The sequence below is a fragment of the Equus asinus genome, chromosome 22, assembly GCF_041296235.1.
Source record: "Equus asinus isolate D_3611 breed Donkey chromosome 22, EquAss-T2T_v2, whole genome shotgun sequence".
Lineage (NCBI taxonomy): Eukaryota > Metazoa > Chordata > Mammalia > Perissodactyla > Equidae > Equus > Equus asinus.
Window position 1 is genome coordinate 47,733,599 of NC_091811.1, and position 21,895 is coordinate 47,755,493.

General features: G+C 40.2%; 1 protein-coding gene across 4 annotated transcripts in view; it reads left to right on the plus strand.

Annotated features, from left to right (window-relative positions):
- The window catches only part of ANO6 (anoctamin 6), a 188,307-nt gene that overhangs the window by 49,719 nt on the left and 116,693 nt on the right, over nucleotides 1-21,895 (plus strand). The window lies entirely within an intron of this gene.

Consider the following 21,895-nt stretch of genomic DNA (forward strand, 5'->3'; position numbering starts at 1 on the left):
TCTTAGTTTTTGATGTACTTATGAATATTCAGCCTCAGACTCTGCTTGAGTTGTTATCTCCTCTTAATTAGTCAACCACCTAGAGAATCTATTACAGTCGTCTTTTGGGGGAAATTCCTACCAGAGCTTTCTGATCTTCGCTCTGTCTAGGCTGCTCTTTGGTTCCCGAACAGCTAGGGTTTCGGAACTTCACCACCCTCCTGAGGACTCCTTGTGCCTCTCTCGTATTGCAGCTGTCAATCTTTGGAGCTTACGACTTATTTCTTTGTTGTTTTACTACTTCATTTTGGTGGAGCACGTGCTCCAGTTTCTTATGGAGAAAGGGTATAAGAGAGGTTTTTTGAGACTTGCAGGTGTGACAATACCTTTGTTCTCCCCTGGCTTTTAATGGATGGCTTGACTGAGTTTATCATTCTAAGGTAGAAATTGTCTGTTCTCAGAATTTTGGAGCCTCTACCTTCCAGAGTTGCTCTTGAGAAGTTCCTGCCATTCTAACTTAAAATCCTTTGTATGAAACTCTTTCTTCCTGGAAATTCCATAATGATGTACCTTGGTGTAGAGAAATCTGTTTGCATTTAATATACTAGAAACTCTGTTGGCCTTTTCACTGTGGAATCCCTGTTATTCCCACCCCACCCCTGTCCTTTCTTTAAAGGGAACAATGTCCTTCAGTTCTGGAAACTTCTTTCCTTGGCAATTACTTCCCCTCCATTTTCTTTGATCATGAACACTCTGTTACTATTTGGATACTGGCTATGCCCAATTGGCCCCGAAACTCTCCTTCTGTTTTCCATCTCTTTGTCTTTTTGTTCAACTTTCTTGGACATTTCCTGAAATGTACCTTTCTCGCCTTCTATTGAACTTTTAATCTGCCATCATTTTAATTTCTAAGAGCTCTTTTTTATTTTCTGAATCTTTTTCTCTCTTTGATAACATCTTGTTCTTACTTCATGGATGTATTTTTCTCAGATCTCTGAAGATGCTGGGGTTTTGGTCTTTTTCTTTTTTAATTAAATTTTTTTTTTTTGCTGAGAAAGATTAGCTCTGAGCTAACATCTGTCGCTCATCTTCCTCTTTTTTATTTGCTTGAGGAAGATTAGCCCTGAGCTAACATTTGTGCCAATGTTCCTCCACTTAACATTTTTTTTCACTCTTTTTTTTTTTTTAAGATTGGCACCTTAGCTAATATCTGTTGCCAATCTTTTTTCTTCTTTTTCTTCTTCTCCCCAAAGTCCCCTGGTACGTAGTTGTAAATTCTCGTTGTAGGTCTTTCTGGTTCTGATATGTGGGACGCTGCCTCATTATAGCTTGATGAGCAGTGCTAGGTCCACACCCAGGACCTGAACTGGTGAAAACCGGGGCTTCAGAAGCAGAGCACACAAACTTAACCACTAGGCCATGGGGCCGGCCCACCTCCACTTTATATGTGGGCCACTGCCACAGCAAGGCTGAGGAGTAGTGTAGGTCCATGCCCAGGATCTGAACCCATGAACCTGGGCCACCAAAGCAGAGCGTGCTGAACTTAACCACTATGCCATGGGGCTGGCCCCTGTTCTTTGTTTTTTTTAATTTCTTCTTCCTGTTCTTTTCTCTCTCCTCAAGTGGCTTTGCTGTTTCTCTGTTAGATACTTTCCTTAATATTTGGAAACTCTTGCTCTTCCCTCTTGTTTTAGATTAACTATCTGAAAAGATGGCTGGAAGTTCTTTGATAGTGGACGGGGTTTGGCAATTCTGGGCTTCCTTCTAGGGTGACCTGGCTGGGATGTTTCTTTTTCTTTTGTTTAGGGTATCCTGATAGTATTTTTAGGTCTTTTTTTTTTTTTAAGCTGATCAGATTCCCCAGAGAAAATATGACTAGTCAGAAAGCTACGTAGAGACTGGAATCTTTTATTGACTTTTGTTGACTTTTTTATTGACTGATCTTTTATTGACTCTTTTCAGAGAACACATTTCCAGTCTTCTCCTAGGTGGGGCATGGGGGTTTGGAGGCAATCACTTATTTTCAAGGAGCGAGGGAGAGAATCTGGGGCTCTAACTACTTAAACAGACTTTCAGTCAATTCTCCACCCCACCTTCACCCCCACTTCCAGAGGAACCTGGTGCTGCCAGTCCCTCAGCCTCATGGGGGTTTATAATTTAAATGAAGTTGCTTCTAGGTGGTCCTAGTTTTGGATTGAGCTTTCTCCAGTTGGCTAAGCCAGTTGCTGTTAGACCATTTGCTCTCTCCATCTTCCAAAATTGTGTTACTATCTCTTCTTCTGTGCTCTTTGTCTTTATCTGTTTGTGTTAGTATTTGAGGAGGGGGTAGAACTAAATGGACATATTCAGTACTCCATCTTTACGGAAAAGTTTCACTTGACGTGAGTTTTAAATTTTTATGAGGCGTTTGTTTGCACTTCAGTTCATGAGGCATTTGATCATGAAACAGATTTCTGTATAAGTTGTGAATCTCCATTTTCACCAACTTCACTTCTTTTCCTACTTATGGGGGGCGGTGAGGTATGGTGGAAAGTTCCCTGGGCTGAAAGTTAGGAGACTTGGATTCTATTTCTAGATTTGCTACAAACTGTTTAATCCTGGACATTCTCTCTCGTCATTATTTCCTCATCTATACGACCAGGCGATTGAAATAGATGATTTGAAGATCTCTTTGTACCCATAGATTGATTTTATTTCCAAGAAGTTAAGATAATCCTGTGTAACTGAACACCAGGTTAGGAAACAGAGCTGTAGCAGCCAACTGAAGAAATGCAAAATGTAAGCTTCTCCTTGTATTTGTCAGTCAGTCTCTGTAACTCTGACATCTTTAAAGTCTCAAGTAAAATTGCAACCCACATTTCATGAACAAGAAACTGTTAAAAGGTTAAAAATTCTGAATTTTTTTTCTCTGGGCTATTTTCAGCTGATCGCAGTTCAGCTCCAAAACATACTTGGCTTCGTGTTCTCGATAGCTAGATAAAATGTTAGTTCTGAGCCAGAAAAACAGGAAAGATAATAGAGAAAGAGGTCTATTTTTTTGCCTTTTCCCCTCTGGCAGGGATGGCCATCCTGGTAGCACCCTATGTGGATGTGGCCTTCCCCTCCATGCCGTGTGCGAGTAGATAATAGCCCGGCTGTATTTTCTCCCTCCCCCACCTTGCTGTTTCTCAGTCAGATGGAAAGACAGTGTGGACGTTGCATGTCACTGTGGTTTTGACTGGCGGGGGTGATTACCAACCCAACGTGCTCAGCAGTGGTCAGTACAATGACTGAGGAGAAATGTGATCTCTGAGGTCAGGGACCTTGTGGCCCAGAGACCACAGTGAGGTTCCTAAGGGCACTGCTTCTCAAATTGGGGTGCACAATAGAGCCACCCCTGCCCCTGTTACTAAACCAGACTCGGTGGGCGGGGTATAGGAATCATTTTGTGAAAGTTCCCCAGGTTATGATGTTATGTTGGCTCCTTATGCTGACTCTGGGGAACTATCTTCTTAGGGACAGGAGGCTGAAAAGAAAATCAGAGTTGTGAGCATTTGCAGAACTCAGGAGAAAAGAGCAGGACAGACGCTGAACCCAGCACAGCAGCCAGCTGATGCGTGAATCCATCGCAGCAACGATTTCAAACTCTCACCGCCTTCCTCAGTCTCCGCTCTGCATCCTCTCCCCTCACTCTTTATGGATCATCTTGCTTCTGAAATGAGAGACGAATGGAAACTTTCAGGGGATACTGCCTCAACTTCCTTTCTCTCCTTCCCTCAAAAAAAGGGTGTGTGTGTGTGTGTGTGTGTGTGTGTGTATAATGCACACTTATCTTTGCTTTTCCGATTGAGGTTTACCCCTCTACATATGTCTCTCTCCATCAGTGATCCCCCCTATGTATTTTTCTTTTATTCTTTTCCATCAACATTTGTGTGTGTGTGTCTGACTATGTAATATAAATACATATTTCATCTTACAAAACAAGGCACCACAAACAAAATTTGCCTTCCTCAAAGAGACATCTGATATGGACGCTGCATTGGGAACCTTTATCTAAAAGTGTTAACAGATGCCGTGGGATAAATTACACAGGAGCTGGCCTCGGGGGGAGCCCTGAATATTTTCAGACGTAAAGGTCCACAGAGGAGACCAGAGAGCTGGAAGAACCTCTCAGAGAAGGAAAGCAAGAAAAGGGAGTCTTCAAAAGAAGTCGTGGTCAGCTGTGTCAAAGGTGGTTGAGATGTCGAGTAAGGCAGAAATGTAAAATGGGCATTAGGTTTAGCAGTGTGCAAGTCATGGATGACCTTAGCCAGACCTGGACGGTGGGAGGTAGAGGCCGAATCCCCATTGGAGAGTTGCCGGCTCCCCTAGAGCCCTGGCAGGAGTATTAAGGATTTTGGACTGTGTTGTAATGCAATAGATGCAGTGGAAAAGGCTGATAAAGTTGTTTTTCCTTTTTATGATAGCCTCTTATCTTTATTGTTTTGTTCTGATTACCAAATCATTATATACTCATTGTAAAAGTTTATTTTATTTTATTTGTTTATTTATTGAGGAAGATTGGCCCTGAGCTAACATCTGTTGCCAATCTTCCTCTTTTCGCTTGAGGAAGATGGTCACTGAGCTAACATCTGTGCCAGTCTTCTTCTGTTTTTGTGGGATGCTGCCACAGTGTGCCTTGATGAGCAGTGCTAGGTCTGCGCCCAGGATCTCAACCTGTGAACCCCGGGCCTCCAAAGTGGAGCATGTGGTCTTTACTACTACGCCCCTGGGCCGGCCCCATTATTATTATTTTTTTGTTTTAATTTTGTTTCGCAGGGAAAGATTCTGAGATAACGTCTGTTGGCAATCTTCCTCTTTTTTTTCCCTCCTCAAACCCCATTGCATGGTTGTATGTCCTTGTTGTAAGTTGGTCTAGTTTCTATGTGAGCTGCTCCCACAGCATGACAGCTGACAGACAGGTGGTGTGCTTCCGTGACTGGGAAGCAAACAGGGGCCGCCAAAGTAGTGAGATCACCGAACTTGAACCACTAGGCCATCAGAGCTGGCTCTGGAAACCAAAGTTTTAAACATTAAAAAATAGAACCGAGAGGAATCTCCATAATTGCATTCCCTCGTATATAACCACTGTTAATAATTTGAGGTACTTCCTTCAAGATTTTTCTGTGCACATGCTACCGCAACACACACTTAGACACATCTACTTTACAAAAATTGGGTTTATTGCGTATAGTCTGCTAAAGCTTATGTTTTCACCTGCATATTTCAGATATCCCACTGCATGAGGCAGATGGGAAGTGTTCTGTTGTGCTGTAGTATTCTCCGGAGATTTGTTTCAGACATTTTTGCTCTCTCACATAATGCTACACTGAACGTACTTGTGCATTCCTTTCATATATGTCCAGGAATTGCTGTGCAGCGAGTTCCTAAAGTGGAATTGTGAGTCACAGGGCGTGACTGTTGAGATTCTGATACTGCTGCAGTGCCCAAGGGGAGGCTTTTTTTGGATTGTTTTGTTTTTAAGATGGAAGAAATTTGAGCACGATGAGGGGCAAATAAAGAGTAGGTTGAAGTCACAGGAGAAAGTGCTGAATATCCGATAAGGGAGAAGGTCAGTGGGAATGGAAACCAAGGCATGGAAGGAGGCCTTAGGCTGAGGAAGGGAGATCAGATGAAGCGGTGGACAGGGTCCACAGCGACTGCTGCATCCCCAGAGCCTTGCCCAGTCCTGGTGCATAGCAGGCACTCACCAAATGCTTGTTGGTTGAATGAATAAACGAATGTAGTTTGGCTGATTTGGCAATAGAACTTAATTTTTCCAGCTGAGAGCATCTAGTTTTCCACTTTCTCTACAAAATCGGAGGTTAAGATGTGCTACTGAAACTGGTGAAGGAGGGGTTGGAGATTTGAAAGGCCCTTCTTGCTCAATGAGCCCAGTGGCCAGGTCAAACAGGGCTGCTAGCTTAGGCATCTCTTACCTTCCTCTCTAGTTAGCCTGCAAGGCCTGTTGATTCGAACACCTTGAGATCACTGGACTGCATCTAATTCTATTCATTCCCACTACCACCATCACTACGTTGGTTCCAGCCTGGATTTCCTTATGAGAGCAGCCTCTTCGATGGGCCCCTGTTTCCTCTTGTGCATCCCTCAGCACTCGGTTTAGGGGCCACCTTCTCCACCCCCAGCCTGGCTGGCTTAGGACTCTCTTCTTTGTCTCCCCAGCCCTGTGCACGCATCTGTTCTCCCTGGATGGTCACTTGTGTTTATTTACCTAAAGCCTTCATATGTAAATGTCTTAAGGGCCATTTTTACATCTCTCAGACCTACTATAGTGTTTACCTCATGTTGCGTGCTAAATAAGTGACAGATATTATTATTATTTTAAATTCTAGATTATTTTTTAATTTTTTTCCTTTTTCTCCGCAAAGCCCCATGGTACATAGTTGTATATTCTTCGTTGTGGGTCCTTCTAGTTGTGGCATGTGGGACGCTGCCTCAGCATGGTTTGATGAGCAGTGCCATGTCCGCGTCCAGGATTCAAACCAACGAAACACTGGGCCGCCTGCAGCGGAGCGCGCGAACTTAACCACTCGGCCACGGGGCCAGCCCCAACGGGTGTTATTTTATGTGTGAAAGTCTGATGCTTACGTAAACTTGGTACATGGAAGGAAGGACAGGGACAAAAACCGGCATGAGATGAACTCACAAAGGATCAATAGCTTAAGACATTTGATCCTGGAACAAAGCCTCAGGATTATTACTCCTTGGGGAGAGGCAATCTGATTTAAGTGTTATTTGTATTATTATTTTTGTAATTAGTACTTTAAATGCATATTTTGAGAAAATTTACATGCCTTGCATCTCCTAGGTGATTTACCTATGTTCAGATGACCTGTTTATTTTTAAAATCTCAATTAAAGAACTACTTTGTGGTATTTTCTAGAATAGAAATGCCTGAACCTCCTTGGCTGCATCTGGCCAGCTGGAGGATAATCACATAATTGAAGTCCCTGATGGGATTCTAAAAAGAAATGACCTTCCAACCCATTAAATAAAGAGCTCCCAAATTGGGATGGAATGTTCCAGTTGGGATCTGCCTGCCTCCCCTCCATCACCATGCCCCCGCCCCCATCTACTGGGGAGAGTGGTAGGAGATCTTTAGCAGCTGGCGACAGGACTAGTGTTTCAAGTTATAGAATCAAAGTGTAATGAAAGAAGAGCCCCAAAGAGTTGGTTATTTTTTTCTGTGGAGCAAACAGCGTGGGTTCAGACCTTCTAAAGCGTTACATTTGCAGCTGAAAAATGTTGTGGTCCGATTAATGAGAGTAATGGACAGGACTCCTCCACATCCCTGGGACAGTCTGGAGAGGCATTTGTGAGGGTCATAGTGCTGGATAAAGAGATTAGCACCCCGGGGCAGGGTCCAGATGCTTCTTGCCAAGACCCTTCCTCCCACCGGAGGTCTGAGTTTCTCTCAACAGCTACCTATTCACAGCACATTTGCTGCATCCGCAGTTAGGATGGCTATGCCAGTCCTGCAGCATGAGGGAGTGACTGGGGCCCGCTCTGGGTGCCCCACTTCCCAGAAGTCACCTGAGGAGGATGAGGCTTTTGCTGCCATCCTTCCGCTTGCCTCTCATTGTGTTACCGCTGAGCAGTGGCTGCACAGGGGGTGGTGACCGAATATAAATTTGAATCCCCTCAACCATATAGGCATTCAATTCTATTTAGCCTAAGATAATATGCTGAACTGTCAGAACTGATCCATTCAAAAGGAATTTTTGTCATCTCAGTCTATTTTTAACGACGGCTTAAAAAATGTATTCATACGTTCAAAATTTAAGCAATGGGCATGATTTAGAAATACCTAAATAATAATACAGTAGAGAATGCATAAAAACGGGATGAAATAGACTAATGTGTTTCTTGAGTTCTCTTCATTTTCCATGTAGACTGAATTTATAGATACTCTCCTGATTTTTGAAGTACTAGATCATTTAATAAACTACTGTCGACGTCTTTATTTCTCAACATATTCCAAAGGCTATACCCCTCTTTCAAAAATGAGAAGAACTTCAGGGAGATTCAGCCAACATTTTTTCCCCTCTCGTTATGTAATCCTTGTAGCTAATGTTTGTCTAGGTTTCCTATGTGCAGGCACCATGCTAAACACTTCACATGCCACAGCTCATTTCATCTTCAAAAGAAGCCTGCAAGGAAGTGCTGTTCACTCCATAGTTCAGGTGCGGACTCTGAGGCCTGGAAAGGTTGGATAAGCTGCCCAGGGTCACACCTTTAGGAGGTGGTGGGTCTGGGATTTGAATTCAGGTCTGTCTGACTCCAGCAGCAGCCTTAGGGAAGTTGTGCATCCATTTGGTCAGTCGCTCGGCAGATAATCATGGAGTGCACGGGGTGGCCCAGACACTATTCTAGGTGCTTGGGATCCAGCTACAAATAAGGCAAAATCTCTGCCCTCTTGGAAATCACATAATATATATAACTAAGTAATTATTAAGTGCTAAAGGAAAGGACAGCAGGAGAAGGTGACAGAGAATAGTGGCTCTACCCTGGGGGTGGATTTTTCAGGGACAGCCTCTCTGAGGCAAGGATTGAGCAGAGACTTGAATAATGCAAGCGAGCATGCTACCTAAGGTCAGGGGGCAGTGTAATATAGTGGTTATAATCTTGGCCTGTGGGCTCCTGGGTTCAAATTCCCGTTCTCCTGCTCATTAGCTGTGGGATCTTGGGCAAAATACTTGACTTCTCTGTGCCTCTTCATCAGTGATGTAAAGGTGACTATGATACTTACCTTTACCCTATAGGGCTGTTGTGAGGATGAAATGGGTTCATCTGTCTAAGAAACCCCACCTACTGCTGCCTGGTACAGCCTAACCCACAATGAGTAGCATATTGTTAACTACTTTTTTTTAGTAAGATACACATAACCTAAAATTTACCATTGTAACCATTTTTGTTTTTCCCCTGAGGAAGATTAGCCGTGAGCCAACATCTGTGCCAGTCTTCCTCCACTTTATATGTGAGTCCCCACCACAGCATGGCTGATGAGTGGTGTAGGTCCATGACTGGGATCTGAACCTGTGAACTTGGGCTGCTGAAGTGGAGTGCACTGAATTTAACTACTATGCCACGGGGCTGGCCCAGCATTGTAACCATTTTTAAGTGTACAGTTCACTGGCATTCACATTGTTGTGCAACCATCCCCACCATCCATCTCCAGAACTTTTTCATCTGCAAAACTGAAAGTCTGCTTCTGTTAAACAATAATTCCCCATTGCTCCCTCCCCCAGCCTCTAGCAGCCACCATTCTGCTTTCTGTCTGTAGGAACTGAACTACTCTAGACACCTAAGATAAGTGGAGTTACACAATATTTGCCATGTTGTGACTGGCTTATTTCACTTGGCGTAATGTCCTTGGGTTTCATCCATGTTGTGATATGTGTCAGAATTTGCTTTTCAAGGCTAACTAATATTCCATTGTGTGTTTTGCTTATCCATTCGTCTGTTGATGGACACTTGGATTGCTGCCACCTGTTGGCTATGGTGAATATTGCTGCAGTGAGTAGGGTGTGCAAATATTTGTTCGAGTTCCTGCTTTCACTTCTTTTGGGTATATACTATATATAGTTTTATAATCTACTTTTTCACATTGAAATATATTGTTAAAATTTTCTGTCATGAATATTCTTCTACAAAATTATTTTAAATAGGTACTCTCATATAGCTGTATCCTAATTGATTTAAGCCATCAAATATTATTTCCTAGAAATAGAACTATAAGATTGAAGGGTATGACTAATATTAAAGCTTTGGCTGCATTTGCCAAGTTGCCACCCAGAAAACTCATACAACCTGACACTGTCTATGTGTTCCCTGCATCTTTCCTAATATTAGGTATTAATCACTGTTTTCTGTCAATTTGGTCATTAAAAATGGTATATCAATTCTGGTTTTCTTTTTACGCAAATTTTAGAGTTCGCTTTCTCTGTTAGAGTTTATTTGTGGCTGATTACTAGGGGAAAGATTGACTTGGTAAACATCCAACTTGTGAAATGGTGGGAAGTGGCAATCTCTGGGCCCTTCCTTCTTGGTCTTTCCTGTGAGCCTTTTGCTCTGTGTGGATGTGACAAGCTGCTGTAATTGGGATTTAAGTTCTGTTATTGTGTGATGAATACGTTCTTACTAGTTATATTTTCACAGTTCCTTACTTACAGTTCAAAAATCCAAAAAGCGTTGAAAAAAAATTTGAACTCATCTGCTGGAGAAACCTGACCTTGGCCAACAGGAGACCACTTATATTTTTTTTCCTTTATCCCACTTAGAATGACTGTTCATATTTTTGGCTGCAAAATATGAATGTGTTTGAGTAAGGGGTGCATCATATTATACGGTATATGTGTGTAAGAGCTATTTTCTTTTTGAATTCTGAAAAACTCTGAAACACAAGTTTTCGCATAAAAGGTTTTGGATAAGAGAATGTGGACCTATAGTTATCGATTTTTTTTCCTTCTTGGATTTCCCTGTTCTCTTCCCTCCTGGGCTTCAAAAACTGCTTTTGAAATTAGGCCTACTCTGGTAGTTAAGCATGAAGTTATGAGTCAAATGTACTTTGAGTTTAAAGACAATAGGAATTGAAGAGTGGTGTCTTTTTTCATCCCCGGGACATGTATAATCACTGTAATCTGGGTCCTGACAGGTCAGTGACTAGAAGCAAGTTTCAGCTGAGCCACAGCCAACTGCAAACTCAGGGTGGTGTTCAGTTGGGAACCCTGAGGGTCTGAGGAGCCCTGAACCAGTTGGACTGTGAAGTGATAGCTTTCCAAGATGTTTTTGGAACATATTTCTATAATTAATACCATTTGTCCTTTATAGAACATCAGCTGTTCTTAGCCAAGCTTTTAAAAAAACAACTTCAAATTGGTTAAAATTAAATAAAAATACTTTTCTGTTATATCATCAATTATTGTTAGTTATTAGATTTAAATTATTAAGTTGTTAAAATAGTAAGGGTTGCAGAAATGGAAAAACTGACTCAAATTCATTGAATTTGCAAGGGGCCCCAAATAGCGAAAACACTTTTGAAAAAGAACAGCAAAATCAGAGGACTCCCATTTCCTGATTTCACAACTTATGACAAAACTACACTAATCAAAAATCAGTAATCAAAAACAGTGTGGTACTGGCATAAGAGTAAACATATAGATCAATAGAATAGAATTGAAAGTCCAAAAATAAATCTATATATCTCTGGCAAATTGGTTTTTGAAAAGGATGCCAAGTACAGTCAATGAGCAGAGTCTTTGTAACAAATGGCATTGTGGCAACTGGATTTCCACACAAAAAGAATGAAGTTAGACTTCTACTTCACATCATGTACATAAGAGCTAAAACCATAAAACTCTTAGAAGAAAACAGAGAGATAAATCTTCATGACCTTGGATTTGGCAATGGGTTCTTAGATATAACACCAAAAGCGTGAGCAATGACAACAAAAAAATAGATAAATTAAACCCCTCAAAATTACAAACTTTTGTTCATCAAAGGACATTATTGAGAAACTGAAAAAGACAACTAACAGAGTTTGAGAAATATTTGGAAATCACGTATGATAAGACTTTAATATCCACAATATATAAAGAACTCCTACAACTCAACAAAAAGACAACCCAACTGAAAAATGGGCAAAGGATTTGAGTAGACATTTCTCCAAAAAAGATATACAAATGGCCAGTGGGACATGGAAAGATGCTCAACATCATATGCCTTTAGGGAAATGTAAATCAAAACCACAACACTGGGGCTGGCCCTGTGGCCAAGTGATCAAGTTATGTGCTCTGCTTTGGCGGCCCAGGGTTTCACTGGTTTGAATCCTGGATGCAGACATGGCACCACTCATCAGACCATGCTGAGGCGGCATCCCACATAGCACAACTAGAAGGACCTGCAGCTAGAATATACAACTATGTACTGGGGGGCTTTGGGGAGAAGAAGGGGGAAAAACCCCATAACACTATTTCATAGCTACCAGGATGGCTAGAATTTTGTAAAAACAGAAAATAACAAGTGTTGGTGAGGATATGGAGAAATTGGAAACCTCATGCTTTGCTGATGGGAATGTAAAATGGCGCAGCAGCCACTGTGGAAAACAGTTTGGTGGTTCCTTAACAAGCTAAACTTAAAATTACCATGTGACTCAGTAATTCCTTTCATAAGTATATACCCCAAAGAATTGAAAACAGGGAATCAAACAAATGCTTGTATGTCTTTAGTTGTTGTAACATTATTCACAATAGCCAAAAGGCACAAAAAACCCAAGTGTCCATCAACAGATGAATGGATAAGCAAAATGTGGTATACACATACAGTGGAATATTATTCAGCCATAAAAAGGAACAAAGTTCTGATGCAGGCTACAACATGGATGAACCTTGACATTATTATGCTAAGTGAAATAAACCAGAAACAAAAGGACAAATGTTGTATGATTCCACTTGTATGAAATATCTAAAATAGGCAAATTCATAGAGACAGAAAATAGATTAGAGGTTACCATGGACTAGGGGGAGGGGGAAGTGGGGAGTTATTGCTTAAGGGTTACAGAGTCTCTGAGGTGATTAAAAAAAAAAAGTTTTGGAAATAGAGGTGATGGTTGCACAACATCATGAACAGAATTAATGCCACCAAATTTACACTTAAAAATGGTTAAAATTAGCAAATTTTATGTTTTATATATGTCACAGTAAAGAAGTTTTTTAAGATGGTGAAGGAACCAATGAATTCAGTTGGGATCTGATAGGTTTGTAGTATACATTGGACTTTTCTATAAAGGCATTACCTGATCTGGTTGCGATGTGAGAATGGATAATGTGATGATAGTTCCCAGCTCTTCAAAAGGAGTCATGTTTAACTTCTAGGTGTATTTTTAGAGCTGATTTATTGGGGAGGGATGGCGGGAATAGGGAAAGACAGTGGATAAGAGCTAAAACAACAGTAAGCATCACTGGAAATGTAACAAGATGGAGAAAATTACGTTTACCAGAGCTCTTCTTAGAGATGGTATTGTTATGTGTAGATGGAAGAAATCCTTAGAGTTACCACTTGGGGTAGGGCCAGGAGGATGAGATGCCCAAGGGACGCACTGAACTGTCCCCCCTTTTGTTCTGCTGTGGCGTCTTTTGTGCTGCGGGTAGGAGCAGCTTCCTGTTTGATGTGTTGCTGGACCAGTGGGCAGGATGGAGAAGAGGCTGAGCCTGTCCTTTTTATAAATATTGTCCACATATTTGAAAAATATTATCTGCTTTGTGTGTGGACATATCTTAGTGTGGCCTAATGAAATATGTTTCTGGAAATATGAAAATTCTTTTATTATTATGTAGGTAATTAAATTGCATTCTGAGGAACTGAATAGCACTAGTAACTTTTCTGGAGTGACAAAGAGTTTATAATTCATTCTATTATTTGTTCATTCACCCACTTATGGAACATCAGTGATATGCTAGGTATTGTTTCAGGTTCTGAGGAGACAAAGTAGAATAAGACAGTGGCTTGCCCTCCAGGAGCTCATGGACCAGTGGAGGGAAAAAACCAGTCATGGCCATACAGTGTGATAAGGCGGATGGACACCTATCTTTTTCCCAGATTTCATCTTCTGTCCTGGTGGCCAGTTGTGAAAGAGTAACTAACTACCATGTGATTATTTGTGTAAGCTGCAAATTTGTTTATAATAATCACTCATTTTTCTTTCTTTCTTTTCCACACTCTAACTAGAAGACCAACTGAAAAATAATGCATTTTAGTAAGCAATGATGCAACAATTGAGTTTTGAACCCCTCGTATAGTGATATGACAGGTTTTACTAGACACGCAAAGCGCTCTAGGAGTAGAGGCAAGTAAGTTAACTTGGTATGGAAATGGTGACATTGAAATACAGATTGAAAGAAAGGGTAAAATGGGGGTGAGGGGATGTGCATTCCAGATGGAATATACTTAGGATGAGGTTGATAATAAAAAGGATGAAACTTGGTGATTGACCAGATGTCGAGACTAAGGGAAAGAGAAAAGTCAAGAATGGCCCCAGCTCTGGCTGGGGTAGGTGATTCGATGCTAATACATTAATCAAGAAGGCAAGCGAAACAGGGGGACCTTTGGGGCAAGGAAGTTTTTTCCATAATGTTGGGAGAAGGTTTATGAATTTTCTAAATTGCCTGATGGATAGTACGGGGTTCCAGCCATGAGTCAAAAATTTTCTTACCCTAACAAATTTGACATCTTCATGAATGACATTTTTTCTTCTTCCCTTTATTGTCCTACTTCCACTTCCAGAATTATCTGAGAGAGAAAGAGAGAGTGCTTTTGTCTTTCTCAAGATGGGAAAACCAGAGAACTTTAATGGAAACCATCAACTTGAATTTAGAATTTGTATTCCAGAAATGATTAGAGAAGAATGCCACATTTTTTTTTTCATTTAAATATTACAGTCATTGAGTTTGTATGCCAGTAACAAGGTGGGGTAAGAGAGAGGTCAGTCCAGATTCAGCAAAGTGAGGAAACATTTCCTGATTCACATTTCTTTTCATGAAAGTAGTAGCCAACAGTGCTTAGGACAGTGAGGTCATTCAAAAATATTTGCTGAATTAATGTTATCTTTTTCTATGTTTAAATTTATTTTATTATTAAAAAAGGGAATGAATGGCAGGGATAGCCAGGTAAGAAGTCAGAAGGAAAAACTGGTACCTAACAAGGTCAAAGACACCAAATTTATTGAAAATGGAAGTAAAAAAATAATAGCTTATATTTATATGGTACTTAACAGTTTTCAAGTCACTTTTATATATGTGTCAGTTAATTTATTCTCCACAATAGCCTACTGATGTAGGTATTATAGCCTATATTTGGTTGATGAGGACACTGAGATATAGGGTTAAGGAATTTGCCTGAAGCCACAGGGTTGTACCTTGTGGAGATCTTACAATTCAAGGTCATTGCCCTGTGTGGTAAAACACAGCCATCTTAGCCTTTAAAGAAATTTTCCTGTCTCTGTGTTTTATGTTTCATTATTAACTTTCTTTTCAGTAACAATGACTTTTTGGCCCCATTTTAGAATCTCTTTGTAATATTATAGGGCCTGTAATCTGCAGGCTTACCTCTGGATAATATGGGAAATAGATTTTCCCTACCTAATTGCCACCAAAATACAGTAGATCCTGTTAAAAACTGAGGCCAGAGAAGGAGACACTGGAACCTGGAGACCAAATTTGACTACCATAGGATGGTGTAAGACCTGGGGTGTAGGCTCAGCAGTAAGTGACGTGGGGAGTGAGACTGGGCAGTCTCCACATAGTATCTGGAAGGTATGGAGTGACAGGAAATGGTGGCTCAAGTATGTGGTTGCTTTGAAAATGGTGGTTGTTGAGTGCTGGCATTCAGGTCAAACATCAGATGTATGCTGAGATCCAGTTTTCAGAGACTTCTAGTCAATTGCGAGAAGAGAGTTTTAGGTCCAGGATTGCCTGGCAGATCACTAGATTTCTTGCCATCTGGATATGTGAGCACATCTTCATTCCCAAGGTGATATGGGCCATCCTTTTGACTTTTTTTTTTAGTTGGTCATCCACTAAATCATGGAATTCCTGACGATAGTTTCTATACCCTCTTTATCTTGTATTTGTACTTATATCAGCTAGCTCCATCCTTGGCACAAGAATATCTTTAGCCACGGGGCTGGCCCCGTGGTCGAGTGGTTAAGTTCGCGCACTCCGCTGCAGGCGGCCCAGTGTTTCGTTGGTTCGAATCCTGGGCGCGGACATGGCACTGCTCATCAGACCACGCTGAGGCAGCGTCCCACATGCCACAACTAGAAGAACCCACAGCGAAGAATATACAACTATGTACCGGGGGGCTTTGGGGAGAAAAAGGAAATAATAAAATCTTTAAAAAAAAAAGAGTTAATAGCTTTAAAAAAAAAAAAAAAAAAAGAATATCTTTAGCCACTTGCCAAAATATTGTATCTGTTTGTTTATTTTGTGGAGTTTTTCCATTAGTTCTTCTCATCGTGAACCCTATGTCAATACATTTCACTGCATTGTTTTTTTCATTGTTTGTTTTTCAAGCTATGTTAGTCTGTTATTTGTCAATACTTTTTTGCCTTATACTCATAGTGCTATTTTAATTCCTTATCAGCTTATATTTAGCATCAGAGGGCCACATGGAATTGTTCAGAGCAGCTCAGGAGACACATTAGTGTATTCAAAAAGATGTCCAATTTTGGAATCAGACAGATTGAGATTCCCATTGTTACTTCTAGTGGTTGACCCCAGGCAACTTATAACCTCCAAGTTTTTATCCTCTGTGAAAACGAGGATAAAAATAGGATTCAATAAGATCAGACATTTAGAAGTGCCAGGCACAAAATGACACACTCAGGAAATTTCTGTTTATATTTCTTCATATCACTGGGCCTGTGTACACAAACCTAATTTATATTTATATAGTGCTTTATTTTTTTACAGCATCCTTTTGAATTGTCATTTGTATCTTGCACAACTCTGAGATAACCAGGGAAACGTAATTTTATCACTAGCATCAGATAAATAAACTGAGAATAAGTGATTACTCAGGATTGTGCAGGTAAGTTGCAGAGTCAGAGCTTGAACTCAGTCAGCCCCCTCAATCCATGCCCAGTGCCCTTTGCACCAGGCTGTGGTCTGTTTTTACCTGCTGTCTCTCTTATGCTCACGATGTCTCCAATCATTTCACTGGCAACCAGTCACCATAATAAATACGTCATTTGTACCCAACCACCTGCCCTGTTGGTGCTCTAAGCTAGATGAAGTGTGGATGCCTAATTCTGATTACTTTTATTGCTAGGGTACTACTTATCAGGCACTTTGGGTTTTACCCATGCCTGAGAGGTCGTTTTGTGTGTTCTGATGGATAATAGATTATCTAAGTGATAACATTGTAGATAATGGCTCTTTTTATTGGCCAGTCTAAGTAAGTCTCAGTCATCCTTGGGTAGAAGTTCTCTCTCTGTTTAGCAATTGGGATAATAAGTATTAGTTACTCCATTTCTAACTGATAGACAAGTAATCATGTGAACTGCAACTTTCTGGGGAGGTTTCCACTGTTCTGTTTTTACCGTTATTAACCTGTTAATGTGACTGCGCCTCTAGACGTTTCTCTTGGGCTCTTCATTTTGTACTGCCAACTAAGTATGTTAGAACTTGTACCACCACCGACTTTATTGCTCTAATCTTACTGTACTAACTGCATTCTATTTGCTTCATTTTTAACTAATTGTTATGTGATTAATTACTATCAAATTTAGGAAAGAAAAATGCTTAGTGGATTTCTTTTGACCTAAATCCTCAATTATTTGGTTTTTGCCTACAGTAAAGCAACTGATAACGTGTGTGTACAGTGTTTTCCTCTCTGCAGTACTCCATAAGTCTGTCTAGGCTAGCACTTACTAATTATGCTAAAATGGACGTTTATCATGTCTCAAATTCCTTTCCTCAAGAAGAAGGAAACTTATCTGGTGCTTCTTGGTATCCCCAGAGCCTAACAACACAGTGACTGTGCAAAATAGAAGGTAGGCAATGGATGTTTGTGGAACCTGACTTTCCATTGCACTTTCCTTGTGCATCCATACAAAGTTCCATTGACATGTCAAGACCGAAGTTTTTTCATCATATTAGAATAACTAGTTTTCAGTTGTCTAGTCAGCTTTTTGATGAACAGGTAACAATGAGGTCCCAGATACTTTTTATATTCCAAGTGCAGACATTAATGAACTAATCGTGATGCCATTCAAGGTGGTACTTCTGTAGTATAAAGTGAAGCTTTGTGACAATACTAAAAATATATTTCAAAATATTACATTTGAAAAATGAGTTATGTAAAGAAAGAAAATTTAACGTTTACCTGTTTAGATTGTTTTTCGCCCTGATTCTGTCCCTGTTTTAATAAAAAGCCCTCAAAGTGTCACCTTGAATTTGACTAATTTAGTTTTGCTGAGAAATGAACTTTTTCAGCTGTGTTAGATTACCAGAAATGAGAATATCAAATGGTAACTGGAGCCCGTCAGTAGGGGAAGTATAATTATCATATTAGCATCATAAATCATTTGCTTCTCAGTACTATATTAGGTCATGAGAGCAACAGCTGCAGCTTTGTTCTACCTAGATGGTGTTTCAATAAAACCGTTTCTGTTTTTATTCACTCACATTTACAGTTTCTCCTTTGTGTTGACATTAACCAGTGAATCTATTAGTTTCCATTACCAGCAGAATAACTAAAACTATAAATATTTCTATATTTTCTCTCACAAATCCTTTCAAGCCGCATAGATGCCTTTAATTTGATAGAACATCTGGGTAATACATCTTGTTTCTCCTCTGTCTTTAGGCAACGTGCATACTTTCTTAAGCCTGTCCTTTCATTAAAGAGAAAAGAATCAGTGATAGCAGCTCGGTCCCATCTGTTGACCCCAGATACATACTAGATAAATTGGGCATCTAATTATAAAGGAATCCAGATAAAATCCAAAAGTCAGGTCACTCTGTCAGATTTACAACATGCATTTAAAACATATCTGCAGTATTCTGTTTCATTGACTTGCTAGTTCTACCAGAAAACAATGTATCCTAAATACCACAGATATAATTTCTTCAATATCTATCTTAATGCTATAAAAAGGTTAGGTCTTTTTTTCCTATTGTGAACCAAGCTGCAAAACACCAACTTAAAACACTCTCAAGGGCAAGGTATATAAACACATTTTAGCAAGTTTTAAAGGTGGTCTGCAGGAATGTAATTATCTTGGACAAGTGTTGTTCTGATATTGGAGTAAACAACTTATTACATTACAGTTCTCTAAGTGACTGCAGTAATTGCTGTCACTCTTCTGGAGTTCTCAGAGGCAAGCACCTTAATTTCAGCTTTGGCTGCAGCCCTGCAAGTCTTGGCTCACCTCATCTGTTTCCTGTTTATGCTTTAGTTCACGTCTGGAGGACCTTTGTGACCTCAGTTATTTGACTTAGAATCACTTGTTTGTGCTGTTATTTCTACTGGCATTTCCTTTTAGTTCATAGGCATACAATGATATGAGTTCAGTGGACAAGATTCGGAGTGAATCTAAAATCCAGATATTGGCGTGTTTCTTAGTGATGTGCCAAAACTAAGTATTTGATAGCTGAATTGTTGGCTGATATTTTGGTTTTGCTGAACAATCACTTAGAGATGTTTTATGAATCTCCCCTATACATGCCCAGCTTTCTTTTGGGCCACTGAAGGGATTGATAGGAGCTCAGCCTTTTCTTTCATAAAAGCCTCTAATGGATTTAAAAAAAAAAATGCTATGCATTAAGAAAAAAGTCACTGCAAAATCAAGATAACATCACACTTGATAAAATTAAAAGTAATTTCTAACATAATTTGATGCTTATTCCATACTCAATCTCCCCAGTTTCATAAATATGTTCTTGACAGCTGGTTTGTCCAGGGCAGTGATAGCAAACCTCTTCGTCTCAAGTTCATGTGCAATGAGCCAAACACTGAGACATTGGTGGAGACATGGAGATGGAGAAAAATTTATTCAAATTGGCCAAAATGAGAAGGTGGGAGTACGAGTTTGCTCAAATCCACCTTAACAAGCAGGGAGGTTTTACAGAGCTAAGGGGCTTGCCAGGAGGAGCTTTGGAGAAACAGAGGGGTCACTCCTGATAAGCCCCTGGGCAATCTGACTTCTGGGCTTCAGTGGCTGCTGAGGGCCGGCCATCCGTGATTGCAGTTGCCCAGAAGGCATTCTCTTTCTTCTGCAAAGCAAGCTCACAAATCTTCTGCAAAACAAGGTTACAAATCCTTGAAACCAGAGTCACCCCTCAAGTTAAACAGGAAAACAACAAATTGCTTATTGAATTATCTACAGTAATTCTCAGATACTCGGCTTCAGTAGGATCCATTTGAGTACCACATATTGCTAATGGTTGTTGTGATATTATGACTTATAATGAAAAATATATATATTTGGTCTTCTCCATTCCTGGCACAGAACTCCTAAAACTGTTGGAATTTACTAAGGGACAAGAGCAATAAAGGTGTCTTTTGTTATGTTAATGAGGCAACTTTTGGAAAGCCCCTAGATAGCCAAAGGATGGGGGCTGGTTGCCAGGGGAATCCACCTTGTGGTTAATGGGTTGGAACTTTCATTCCCATCCCTTGACCTCCCTGGAGGGGAGAGGAGCTGGTGGTTGAATAAATTGCCAATGGCCAGTGATTTAATCAATCATCCCTATGTAGTGAAGTCTCCGTAAAACCCCAAAAGGATTGGGTTTGGAGAGCTTCCCGATTGGTGAACTCGGGGAGATGGTGCACTCAGAGAGGGCATGAAGTTCTGCATCCCTTCCCCGATACCTTGACCCATGTACCCCTTCATCTGGCTATTCATCTGTAACCTTTATATTACCCTTTATCATAAACTGATAGATGTAAGTAAACGTTTGTCTGAGTTCTGTGTGCTGATCTAGCAAATTAATAGAACCCAAGGAATGGGTTGTGGGAACCTTTGATTTGTAGCCAATTGTTCAGAAGCACAGGTAACAACCTGGACTTGTGATTGGCCTCTGAACTGAGAGGGCACTTGTGGGACTGAGGCCTTGACGTGTGACTATCTATCTCCAAACAGATAGTGTCAGAATTGAGTTAATTTCTTGCTGTGTTGGGAAAAACACACATTGGCGTTATGTTCCTTAGGGCTCTTTAAGTCTTTAACAGTCTGAGTTTTTCATGTCATTGATTTGTTGAAGAGGCTGGACCAGTTGGTGAATGAGAATATTTATTTAATTGTATTTCAACATTTAATCTTTATTTAAACTTATTTAAATATTTAAGAATATTTAAGTTTATTTAATTAAGAATGTTTTCCTATACGACCAAAATTACGTTGTTAGACTTTTCAATATTAATAATTTATTAATATAATTCAACACTTAATCAATATTCACATTTTCTCAAAAAAATTTTTAAGTCTTTTACATCTGGTTTTTTAAAACTATGATCTAATCTAGAACAACACACTAGAAATGGTTGTTTTGTTCTCAACAATCACTTTTGTTCCTTTCAGGAACTTGTTGAGAAGATGAGATTAGTGTCTTCCAGAATGACTGACCTTCTGGATTTGGTTCCTGTATCCCTCTAATGCTGTGTGGTCCAGTGCAGGAGCCACTAGTCACATGTGGCTGTTGGGCTTCTGAAATGTGGCTAGTCCAAATTGAGATGTGCTGGGAGTATAACATGCACCTTGGATTTCTAAGACTTAGGACAAAAGAAATGTAAAACTATTTCACTAATTTTTTATATTGACTACATGTTTAAATGATAATCTGGATATAACAATTTAAATAAATTATTTTATGGGCCGGCCCCGTGGCCGAGTGGTTTCAGGGTTTCACTGGTTCAGATCCTGGGTGGGGACATGGCACCACTTGTCAGGCCACATTGAGGCGGCGTCCCACATGCCACAACTAGAAGGACCTGCAACTAAGATATACAACTATGTACCGGGGGGATTTGGGGAGATAAAGCAGGAAAAAAAAAAAAAAAGATTGGCCATTGTTGTTAGCTCAGGTGCCAATCTTTAAAAATAAATAAATAATTTTATTAAAATAAATTTTACCTGTTTCTTTTTCATTTTCTAAATGTTTCTCCAGTAGCCCCCCTTATCCACAATCTCGCTTTCCATGGTTTCAGTTACCATTGGCCAACAACAGTTCAAAAATATTAAATGGAAAATTCCAGCAATAATTCATAAACTTCGAATTGTGTGCAGTTTTGAGTATCGTGATGACATATCATGCTGTCCCGCTGTGTGCCACCTGGGACTGAATCCTGTCTTTGTCCAGTGTATCCATGCTGTGTATGG